General features: G+C 38.1%; 1 protein-coding gene across 1 annotated transcript in view; it reads left to right on the top strand.

Annotated features, from left to right (window-relative positions):
* Positions 1 to 3,243: 3,243 nt before the first annotated feature.
* Positions 3,244 to 11,702, top strand: part of LOC124116628 (metabotropic glutamate receptor 1-like) — a 75,892-nt gene continuing 67,433 nt past the window's right edge. The window contains exon 1 of the mRNA XM_046478038.2: positions 3,244 to 3,484. The gene's annotated coding sequence lies outside the window, so the exon portion shown is untranslated. The remainder of the gene's footprint in view (positions 3,485 to 11,702) is intronic.

Here is an 11,702-nt window from a genome sequence, read left to right as displayed (position 1 = left end):
CGATTCCCGACATGGGTACAATGTGTGAAGCCCATTTCTGGTGTCCCCCGCCGTGATATTGCTGGAATATTGCTAAAAGCGGCGTAAAACTATACTCACTCACTTAGCGCTAAGATGATCTTTACTCCCATACTTTAACATAGGCTTACAATAGTCCTAGCGCTAAGGTCACTTTGTGCAAGTGGGCCCAGGGTGCCGTTGTACAAAACAACCTTAGCGCTACGACTGTCGTAAGTCTATGTTAAGGTATGGGAGTTACGATCACCTTAGCACTAAGATCTCTTTTGGTATGACGCAGCCAGGGATCAGAGAACCGACTACCCGCTCTCCAGACTAACGCTCTATCCACTAGGCCACGGAGGCGGTCGACTTTTCGCGGATATTTCGGATGATAATGGGAATGAAAAGTCATCAGTAAAGTAATTCCGTTTAGCGTTTGACAAAAAATAAATTGACAGTTGTGACATTTACATGCTTCTTTAATTGTTTGTTTGTTTGTTTAACGTCACAATCAGCAATATTCCTGCTATATGACGGCAGTCTGTAATTAACCTAGTCTGCACCGGAAACTTCAGTGATTGTTACCATGAGCATCGATCTATGGTATGACATGCATCAACCAAGTCAACGAGCCTGATCACCCGATCCCGTTAGCCACCTCTTACGATTAACATGGGTTGCTGTAACCCGGTTCTTCACGGGGATCTTCACTGGGCATGAAGCTTATATGTGTTCCAAACTATACACTCTCACGTTGATTTAATAATAATAACAACAACAACAACAACAACAACAACAACAACAACAACAACAATAACAACAAAAAAACATCAGTGAAAGGAGTACTTGTGTACTCACCCATGTTACTTGTGATTAAAACATTAATTCAGCGACGAGAAGGGAATCAGTATCTGTCAAAATGGCTCCCAGCAAATTTGATTCGACCAGGGCGCCTAGAAAAGACATGTAACACATTTTTAGAAAAGTGTTTAAATCCCAAAAGGAATGAAAGTTTATGTGTTTAGGTCTAAAAATGACCAGTATCACCCGACTAAACACAGACTCCCAATAATCTAAACATGTTCAGATTCCAAACACAATGCTAAACATCTTTACAATTTCAACATGTTTTCACCTCTAATCGCATTATGGAACGTGCTAATAGGTTTCTATTAAGATTCTAAACACATTATTAACAGTGCAGGTGTTTCAAATATCTCTTTGTCTGTCAACTCCATTTTCACATATAACACAGTAAATTATTGCAGACATTACACACCAACAATGTGGAGTCACGCGTGACCCAGTCGCCTAAAGTGCGGCAATTCGATGTGCAGAGTTGCGTCCCTTGGGCATGCCAGACACATATGATCTAGGGTTAGAATCCTGGTTCGCACCGATTGGGTTTCTAGGTTTGTCAGGTTTGTTTGTGTGTTTCACCAAATCGCTAACCGTCTTAGACCTGCATCACTCCGGGCTTTCCTCCCTCATTCAGCTGGCACGCCTTGAATTACTGGAATGCTGTTCAAAGCAAACTCACTCGCAAACAATGTTTCACTGTCACATCTCCCTTGAATAATAACTCAGCGGCATGTCTAACCAGTAATTATAATCGTGTCGCCATGGTATTATTATTTATAACTGAACCACTCCTTGTAAAATTGCGTTTAGAATGTAAACACAAAGTTGGTTGGTTTGTTGTTTACGCCGCACCCAGCAATATTCCAGCTATATGACGGCGGTCTGTAAATATTCGAGTCTGGACCAGACAATCCAGTGATTAATATCATGAGAGTCGGTCCACGCAATTGGGATCGATGACATGCATCAACCAAGTCAGCGAGCCTGACCACCCGATCCCGTAAGTCGCCTCTTACGACAAGCATAGTCGCCTTTTATGACAAGCATGAGTGGCTGAAGACATATTCTAACCCGGATCTTCACGGGTCACAAAGACATCTGAAAGGAATATACACATTTGGTGTTTTTTTTTTATGTGAACACGTTTATAGGGTCTAGCTAATGTAATGGGCTATATAGTCTCACAGCCTACACACTCCTTAAACACAAAATCTCCATAATCCAAGTGTTTAGAATTTAAACATGTTTTGTGTTGAAACAAGAATTTTAACACGTTTAAAAATGTTAACGACAAAATGCACATCATTGTGTATTACCCTCATTATCTAAGCGTGTTTAGAATTTTAACATGTTTAAGTAATTTGCATATGATTGGGCATTAAGTCAAGTATCGATAAGATGTACATGTATCAGGTAGTGAAATTAGATGTGCTAATCAGATTCACAGACACTTGCATAGCACATGTACCACCAGGCCTACTACGAACTTGGTACAATATTAACTTAGAAAAATATACAGATAAACCAAGGTAATGGGGACTAGGAACATTGATTTGTGTGATGACAGTTTCGATCCGTAGCGCAGGTGGTAGCGTGGAGGACCACAAATCAGGAGGTTGCAGGTTCGTACCGAGGTTTAAAAGGTCGTGTGTTCATTAAAGTGCCGTATGACTAATAGTGCTTCTCCCATACAGGAAACGGAAGCTGACAGTGAAAATACAACTGATTACTACGATAGACCCCCCCCCCACCCCCCACCCCCCGGCGTATCCACCCACCCACACCCACACCCACACCCACTTCTGTAATCTCATTAAATGCTAACAAAAATCCAGAAACCGCCCAGTTTAAATTACCACAATGAATTTCAAGGGGGTATACGGGCCTTTCAGCTTTTAGAACCTGTAAGTCTGTCTTACAGCCCATGATACAAATATATATCAAATACAGCCCATGCAAGTCTATAATGTTTGGCAAGTCTAGATTACTTCAGTATCAAGAGAGTCTCGGGTCTCCCTTTTATTATATTTTTATTAAGATAATTGAACAACTTTTTTTTTTCTTTACGATATGTTCATTTCAGAGACTAGATGTTAGTCTACCGTGACACACAATCCCGATCATACCAAAACACGGGGCAAGAATCGTTTGTATAGGTTTGTGTTTACGATCTATTTGTTACAGTGTGGTAACTTCATCGATTATGATAATGTGACCTTATAATATTCACGTTCAGGGGACAACATATAACCACACACCGCACCTACTATTCCCACACACATACCAACCCGAACTCTTATTACCGTTTCGCATTTATTTCAGGATTCAGACAGGTCCTGGTCCGTGAACATCCTGCTGTAAGTGCATTGACGCTGTGATTAACCCACTTCACGAGATACAGCTATTATTGTTTCACATCAGACACTTGTTCGAAACCTTTGATATTCTCACGCGAATGCAAATATTCAACATTGTCATTCATAGCTGTTACAATATAAGTTGTGTATATCGCGGAAATCGCTACTTGCGTAATGGAAGGTAATACTTTATGACATCCATTGCATGTGCGCATTGTCCAGCCCACAGCGCTCTCCGTCACATGTGATCACTCTTCTCCTATAAGGTAAGAAAAGTTTACTGCTGGCGTTCTTGTGTTTACTTATTCTCTGGTGTAGAGTAAGTCGTTGTCGAGATCGTTTAAGCATTTATTATTAGGCCAGTAGATGTAATATTGACTTTTGAATTTCAGTGATTTCTCCCCTAATTATGTTTAGCTCCTAAGCGCGTTCTTTGACCCCTAATTTTGACCCGTTTAGAGTCTAAACATGTTTGAGATTGTATATTTCACGCGTGTGTGTGTGTGTGTGCGTGCGTGCGTGCGTGCGTGCGTGCGTGTGTGTGTGTGTGTGTGTGTGTGTGTTTATCGTAGTAACCAGAAATGTCACAAACACATTTAGGAACACAAAACTTTAATAACCTCGGTGAGATACGAACCTGCAACCTCTTGATTTTGAAGTCCTTTTCGCAACCACCCGTGCTATGGAAGTTGTTGATGTCACAAATGTCGTTTTTTCAGTCACCATTATCTTAGCTTGGTTTATTTGTACATTAAATTTTTAATATTGTACCCAGATCGTTGTATGTACTGGTGGTATATGTGTTAATATTGTACCCCGATCGTTGTATGTACTGGTAGTATATGTGTTAATATTGTACCAAGATCGTTGTATGTACTGGTGGTATATGTGTTAATATTGTATCCAGATCGTTGTATTTCCTGGTGGTATATGTGTTAATATTGTATCCCGATCGTTGTATGTACTGGTGGTATATGTGTTAATATTGTACCCCGATCGTTGTATGTACTGGTGGTATATGTGTTAATATTGTATCCCGATCGTTGTATGTACTGGTGGTATATGTGTTAATATTGTATCCAGATCGTTGTATGTACTGGTGGTATATGTGTTAATGTTGTACCCCGATCGTTGTATGCACTGGTGGTATATGTGTTAATATTGTATCCAGATCGTTGTATGTACTGGTGGTATATGTGTTAATATTGAACCCAGATCGTTGTATGTACTGGTGGTATATGTGTTAATATTGTATCCAGATCGTTGTATGTACTGGTGGTATATGTGTTAATATTGTATCCAGATCGTTGTATGTACTGGTGGTATATGTGTTAATATTGTATCCAGATCGTTGTATGTACTGGTGGTATATGTGTTAATATTGTATCCAGATCGTTGTATGTATTGGTGGTATATGTGTTAATATTGTATCCAGATCGTTGTATGCACTGGTGGTATATGTGTTAATATTGTACCCAGATCGTTGTATGTACTGGTGGTATATGTGTTAATATTTGTACCCCGATCGTTGTATGCACTGGTGGTATATGTGTTAATATTGTATCCAGATCGTTGTATTTCCTGGTGGTATATGTGTTAATATTGTACCCAGATCGTTGTATGTACTGGTGGTATATGTGTAAAAATTGTATCCAGATCGTTGTATTTCCTGGTGGTATATGTGTTAATATTGTATCCAGATCGTTGTATGTACTGGTGGTATATGTGTTAATGTTGTACCCCGATCGTTGTATGTACTGGTGGTATATGTGTTAATATTGTATCCAGATCGTTGTATGCACTGGTGGTATATGTGTTAATATTGTATCCAGATCGTTGTATGTACTGGTGGTATATGTGTTAATATAGTACCCAGATCGTTGTATGTACTGGTGGTATATGTGTTAATGTTGTACCCCGATCGTTGTATGTACTGGTGGTATATGTGTTAATATTGTATCCAGATCGTTGTATGTACTGGTGGTATATGTGTTAATATTGTATCCAGATCGTTGTATGTACTGGTGGTATATGTGTTAATATTGTATCCAGATCGTTGTATGTACTGGTGGTATATGTGTTAATATTGTATCCAGATCGTTGTATGTACTGGTGGTATATGTGTTAATATAGTACCCAGATCGTTGTATGTACTGGTGGTATATGTGTTAATGTTGTATCCAGATCGTTGTATGTACTGGTGGTATATGTGTTAATATAGTACCCAGATCGTTGTATGTACTGGTGGTATATGTGTTAATATTGTATCCAGATCGTTGTATGTACTGGTGGTATATGTGTTAATATTGTATCCAGATCGTTGTATGTACTGGTGGTATATGTGTTAATGTTGTACCCCGATCGTTGTATGTACTGGTGGTATATGTGTTAATATTGTATCCAGATCGTTGTATGCACTGGTGGTATATGTGTTAATATTGTATCCAGATCGTTGTATGTACTGGTGGTATATGTGTTAATATAGTACCCAGATCGTTGTATGTACTGGTGGTATATGTGTTAATGTTGTACCCCGATCGTTGTATGTACTGGTGGTATATGTGTTAATATTGTATCCAGATCGTTGTATGTACTGGTGGTATATGTGTTAATATTGTATCCAGATCGTTGTATGTACTGGTGGTATATGTGTTAATATTGTATCCAGATCGTTGTATGTACTGGTGGTATATGTGTTAATATTGTATCCAGATCGTTGTATGTACTGGTGGTATATGTGTTAATATAGTACCCAGATCGTTGTATGCACTGGTGGTATATGTGTTAATGTTGTATCCAGATCGTTGTATGTACTGGTGGTATATGTGTTAATATAGTACCCAGATCGTTGTATGTACTGGTGGTATATGTGTTAATATTGTATCCAGATCGTTGTATGTACTGGTGGTATATGTGTTAATATTGTATCCAGATCGTTGTATGTACTGGTGGTATATGTGTTAATATAGTACCCAGATCGTTGTATGTACTGGTGGTATATGTGTTAATGTTGTACCCCGATCGTTGTATGTACTGGTGGTATATGTGTTAATATTGTATCCAGATCGTTGTATGTACTGGTGGTATATGTGTTAATATTGTATCCAGATCGTTGTATGTACTGGTGGTATATGTGTTAATATTGTATCCAGATCGTTGTATGTACTGGTGGTATATGTGTTAATATTGTATCCAGATCGTTGTATGTACTGGTGGTATATGTGTTAATATAGTACCCAGATCGTTGTATGTACTGGTGGTATATGTGTTAATGTTGTATCCAGATCGTTGTATGTACTGGTGGTATATGTGTTAATATAGTACCCAGATCGTTGTATGTACTGGTGGTATATGTGTTAATATTGTATCCAGATCGTTGTATGTACTGGTGGTATATGTGTTAATATTGTATCCAGATCGTTGTATGTACTGGTGGTATATGTGTTAATGTTGTACCCCGATCGTTGTATGTACTGGTGGTATATGTGTTAATATTGTATCCAGATCGTTGTATGCACTGGTGGTATATGTGTTAATATTGTATCCAGATCGTTGTATGTACTGGTGGTATATGTGTTAATATAGTACCCAGATCGTTGTATGTACTGGTGGTATATGTGTTAATGTTGTACCCCGATCGTTGTATGTACTGGTGGTATATGTGTTAATATTGTATCCAGATCGTTGTATGTACTGGTGGTATATGTGTTAATATTGTATCCAGATCGTTGTATGTACTGGTGGTATATGTGTTAATATTGTATCCAGATCGTTGTATGTACTGGTGGTATATGTGTTAATATTGTATCCAGATCGTTGTATGTACTGGTGGTATATGTGTTAATATAGTACCCAGATCGTTGTATGCACTGGTGGTATATGTGTTAATGTTGTATCCAGATCGTTGTATGTACTGGTGGTATATGTGTTAATATAGTACCCAGATCGTTGTATGTACTGGTGGTATATGTGTTAATATTGTATCCAGATCGTTGTATGTACTGGTGGTATATGTGTTAATATTGTATCCAGATCGTTGTATGTACTGGTGGTATATGTGTTAATGTTGTACCCCGATCGTTGTATGTACTGGTGGTATATGTGTTAATATTGTACCAAGATCGTTGTATGTACTGGTGGTATATGTGTTATGCATGCGCCTGTGAATCTGACTGCACATTTAATATCAACATATATTATAGATCTTATCCGTATTTGACTTAATACTCAATGATATACACTTTATTAAAACTTGTTTAGATTATTACAATAATACGTAATGGTATACACTTTGTCGTAAACGTGTTTAAATTCTAAACATCTTCTAAACATGTTTAGATTATGGGGTGTGTTTGGGTGGTGTTTAGGCTGTAAGAAGATATCTTTCATGTGTCTAGAAACTAAACGTGTTTTGATAGAAGAAGAGTCATACATGTGTATTTTGTTTCGAATTTAGACATTTTCCTCAACAAGTTTAGATCTGAACATAACGCCGGCATTAAAGGGACATAACCTGTAATAGACACTGGTGGCGCAACGATCGAGAACAGAAATTCCAGTCTAGTTGAAAAAAATAAATTGTCCCCGAAAGTTCTTGAATTTTTTTTTGTAGAAACTACATTTTCAGTTATTCCTTCCTGAAGGGACATAACTCGTAATAGACACTGGTGGCGCTACGATCGAACCTAGAAATTCCAACCTAGTTGAAAAAAATAAATTGTTCCCAATAGTTCTTGAAAATATTAATGTAGAAGTAGTTTCTACATTAATATTTTCAAGAACTATTGGGAACAATTATATTTTCACTTATTCCTTCCTTAATTATGCTCCAGACTGTTGAAAAGAGAAACATTAGATTGTTGCAAGGTGTTTTCTTAAAATAAAAATAAGGCTCATACTTATAAATAAAAAACAATTTGTCTGTTTTTGTAGCTGTAGCTGTAGCTGATAAAATATCTAATCTCAATACAAAATCCTAGGCCGACTTTGTGGTGCAGACAAACGGCTCCCTCTTTTAGCATATTTTACCCGATTTAGTTTGCTTTTGGGGGTTTATATAATTGTCATTATATATTAGCTACAACCATCTGACTCACAGTGCAAAGTACTATGGCAAAGGGCCAAACAGCCAATCGTCAAAGAATCAAAGTTTGTTCCTGGTGCGTTTCCTTTCATTGTGCATTTGATTTGCACGCCACCCTAAACCCCGTATTCCGAACACACAGACATCAGAGGTATTGATAAACATCACAGTTGCCATGTGTTTTTTGTGCTTAATGTTTGCTAGCACTAATTACATCTTTATTAAAGTCTTAAACTGAGCATCCTGTGCAGTGGCAAATCCGGGACTTTGTCTGAAAAAAGGGGTCCTCATCCCTACACCCTCCCCCTGGATCTGTCAGTGATGCGAATGACGACACATACAGATGTAGGTTATATCCGTGAAACTATAAATTAAAGAAGAAGTAAGCACTTCGCGAATTTTCGCAAGACCGTATTTAATCTGTATGGGCAGTCAACACAAAAAATATGCAGCTGTTTTACAACTGAAGGGAACGACTATCAGTGACCCTTAGACTCGATTATTTACAGACCGACGTCATATAACTGGAATATTGCTGAGTGCGGCGTTAAACACCCCCCCCAAAAAAAACCCACACAAAACAAACAAAAACAAAACAAAACAACAACAACAACAACAACAACAACAACAACAACAACAAACCAACAAAAAAACAAAATTAAAAAAACAAAACAAACAAAAACACAACAAAACACTGGATACGTTTATACAAGAAATCCATACAGTATGAGAACAACAACAGCATGTGACCAGACAGTGACATCAAGGTATATCATATTGCAAGGCAGTACCAGTACTGCGTACCCTGTCGACCAAACAGTAAACGTGAATTTGCCCGACAGTACTAAAGACTATATTTACCGCTTTAAACTGTATTTCCCCGACAGTGCCAGTGCTATAGACTATATTAACCGCTTCAAACTGTATTTGCCCGACAGTGCCAGAGCTATAGACTATATTATCCGCTTTAAACTGTATTTGCCCAAGAGTGCCAGTACTATAGCCAATATTTACCGGTTTAAACTGTATTTGCCTGACAGTGCCAGTATTATGGACTATATTTACCGCGTTAAACTGTATTTGCCGGACAGTGCCAGTACTATAGCCAATATTTCCCGGTTTAAACTGTATGTGCCAGAGATTGCCAGTACTATAGACTATATTTAACGCTTTATGCTATATTTGCCCGACAGTGCAAGTACTATGGACTGTATGTACCGCTTTAAACTGCATTTGCCCAGCACTGCGAGTACGATAGATTATATTTACCGCTTAAAACTGAATTTGCTGGACAGTGCCAGTACTATTGACAATATCTACTGCTTTAACTGTATTTGCCGGACAGTGCCAGTATTATAGATTATATTTACCGCTTTAAACTGTATTTGCCGGACAATGCCAGTACTATAGACGATATCTACTGCTTTAACTGTATTTGCCTGACAGTGCCAGAATTATGGACTATATTTACCGCGTAAAAATGAATTTGCAAGACAGTGCCAGTGCTATAGACAATATTTACCGCCTTAACCTGTATTTGCCGGGCAGTGCCAGTATTATAGACTATATTTACCGCTTTAAACTGTATTTACCGGACAGTGCTAGTACTATAGACTATATTTACCGATTAAACTGTATTTGCCCGACAGTGCCAGTACTATGGACTATATTTACCGCTTTAATCTGTATTTGCAAAGCCCTGCGAGTACTATAGATTATATTTACCGTTTTAAACTGTATTTGCCCAAGAGTGCCAGTACTATAGCCAATATTTACCGCTTTAACTGTATTTGCCCGACAGTGCCGGTACTATGGACTATATTTACCGCTTTAATCTGTATTTGCCAAGCCCTGCGAGTACTATAGATTATATTTACCGTTTTAAACTGTATTTGCCCAAGTGTACCAATACGTTAGCCAATATTTACTGCTTTAACTGTATTTGCCCGACAGGATCAGTAGTATGGTTTATATTTACCGTTTTCAACTGTATTTGCCCGAGAATGCCAGAACTAAAGACTATATTTACCGCTTTAATCTTTTTTTGCCCGAGAGTGCCAGTACTATAGACTATATTTACCGCTTTAATCTTTATTTGCCCGAGAGTGCCAGTATTATAGACTATATTTACCGCTTTAAACTGTATTTGCCGGACAGTGCCAATACTATGGACTATATTTAACGCTATATTCTATATATGCCCGAGAGTGCCAGTACTATGGACTATATTTACCGCTTTAATCTGTATTTGCCAAGCACTGCGAGTACTACAGATTATAATTACAGCTTTAAACTGTATTTGCCCAAGGATGCCAGTACTATAGACGATATTTACAGCTTTAACTGTAGTTGCCCGACAGTGCCAGTACTATGGACTATATTTACCGCTTTAAACTGTATTTGCCCGAGATTGCCAGTACTATAGACAACATTTACCGCATTAAACTGTATTTTCCCGAGAGTGCCAGTACTATAGACAATATTTCCCGCCTTAAACCGTATTTGCCGGACAGTGCCAGTATTATGGACTATATTTTCCGCTTTAAACTCTATTTGCCCGAGATTGCCAGTACTATGGACTATATTTACCGCTTTAAACTGTATTTGCCGGAAAGGGCCAGTATTATAGACTATATTTATCGCTTTAAACTGTATTTGCTCGACAGTGCCAGTGCTATAGACTATATTTACCGATTAAACTGTATTTGCCCGACAGTGCCATTACTATGGACTATATTTACTGCTTTAATCTGTATTTGCCAAGTACTGCGAGTACTATAGATTATATTTACCGTTTTAAACTGTATTTGCTAGACAGTGCCAGTACTATAGACGAGAATTACAGCTTTAACTGTAATTGCCCGACAGTGCCAGTACTATGGACTATATTTACCGCTTTCAACTGTATTTGCCCGACAGGACCAGTACTATGGTTTATTCAAACTGTCTTTACCGAACAGTACTAGTACTATAGACTATATTTACCGTTTAAACTGTATTTGCCCGACAGTGCCAGTACTAAAGACTATATTTACCGATTAAACTGTATTTGCCCGACAGTGCCATTACTATGGACTGTATTTACCGCTTTAAACTGTATTTGCCCAGCACTGCGAGTACTATAGACTATATTTACCGCTTTAAACTGTATTTGCCGGACAGTGCCAGTACTATAGACTATATTTACCGCTTTAAACTGTATTTGCCCAAGAGGGCAAGTACTATAGGTGATATTTACTGCTTTAACTGTATTTGCCCGACTGTGCCAGTACTATGGACTATATTTACCGCTTTAATCTGTATTTGCCAAACACTGCGAGTACTATAGATTATATTTACCGCTTTAAACTGTATTTTCCCGAGAGTGCCAGTACTATAGACAATATTTCCCGCGTTAAACT

This window comes from Haliotis rufescens, unplaced genomic scaffold (genome assembly GCF_023055435.1).
Source record: "Haliotis rufescens isolate VD_foot unplaced genomic scaffold, xgHalRufe1.0.p SCAF_32, whole genome shotgun sequence".
Lineage (NCBI taxonomy): Eukaryota > Metazoa > Mollusca > Gastropoda > Lepetellida > Haliotidae > Haliotis > Haliotis rufescens.
The sequence above is the reverse complement of the archived record's forward strand: the minus strand, read 5'-3'. Positions and strand labels throughout refer to the sequence as shown.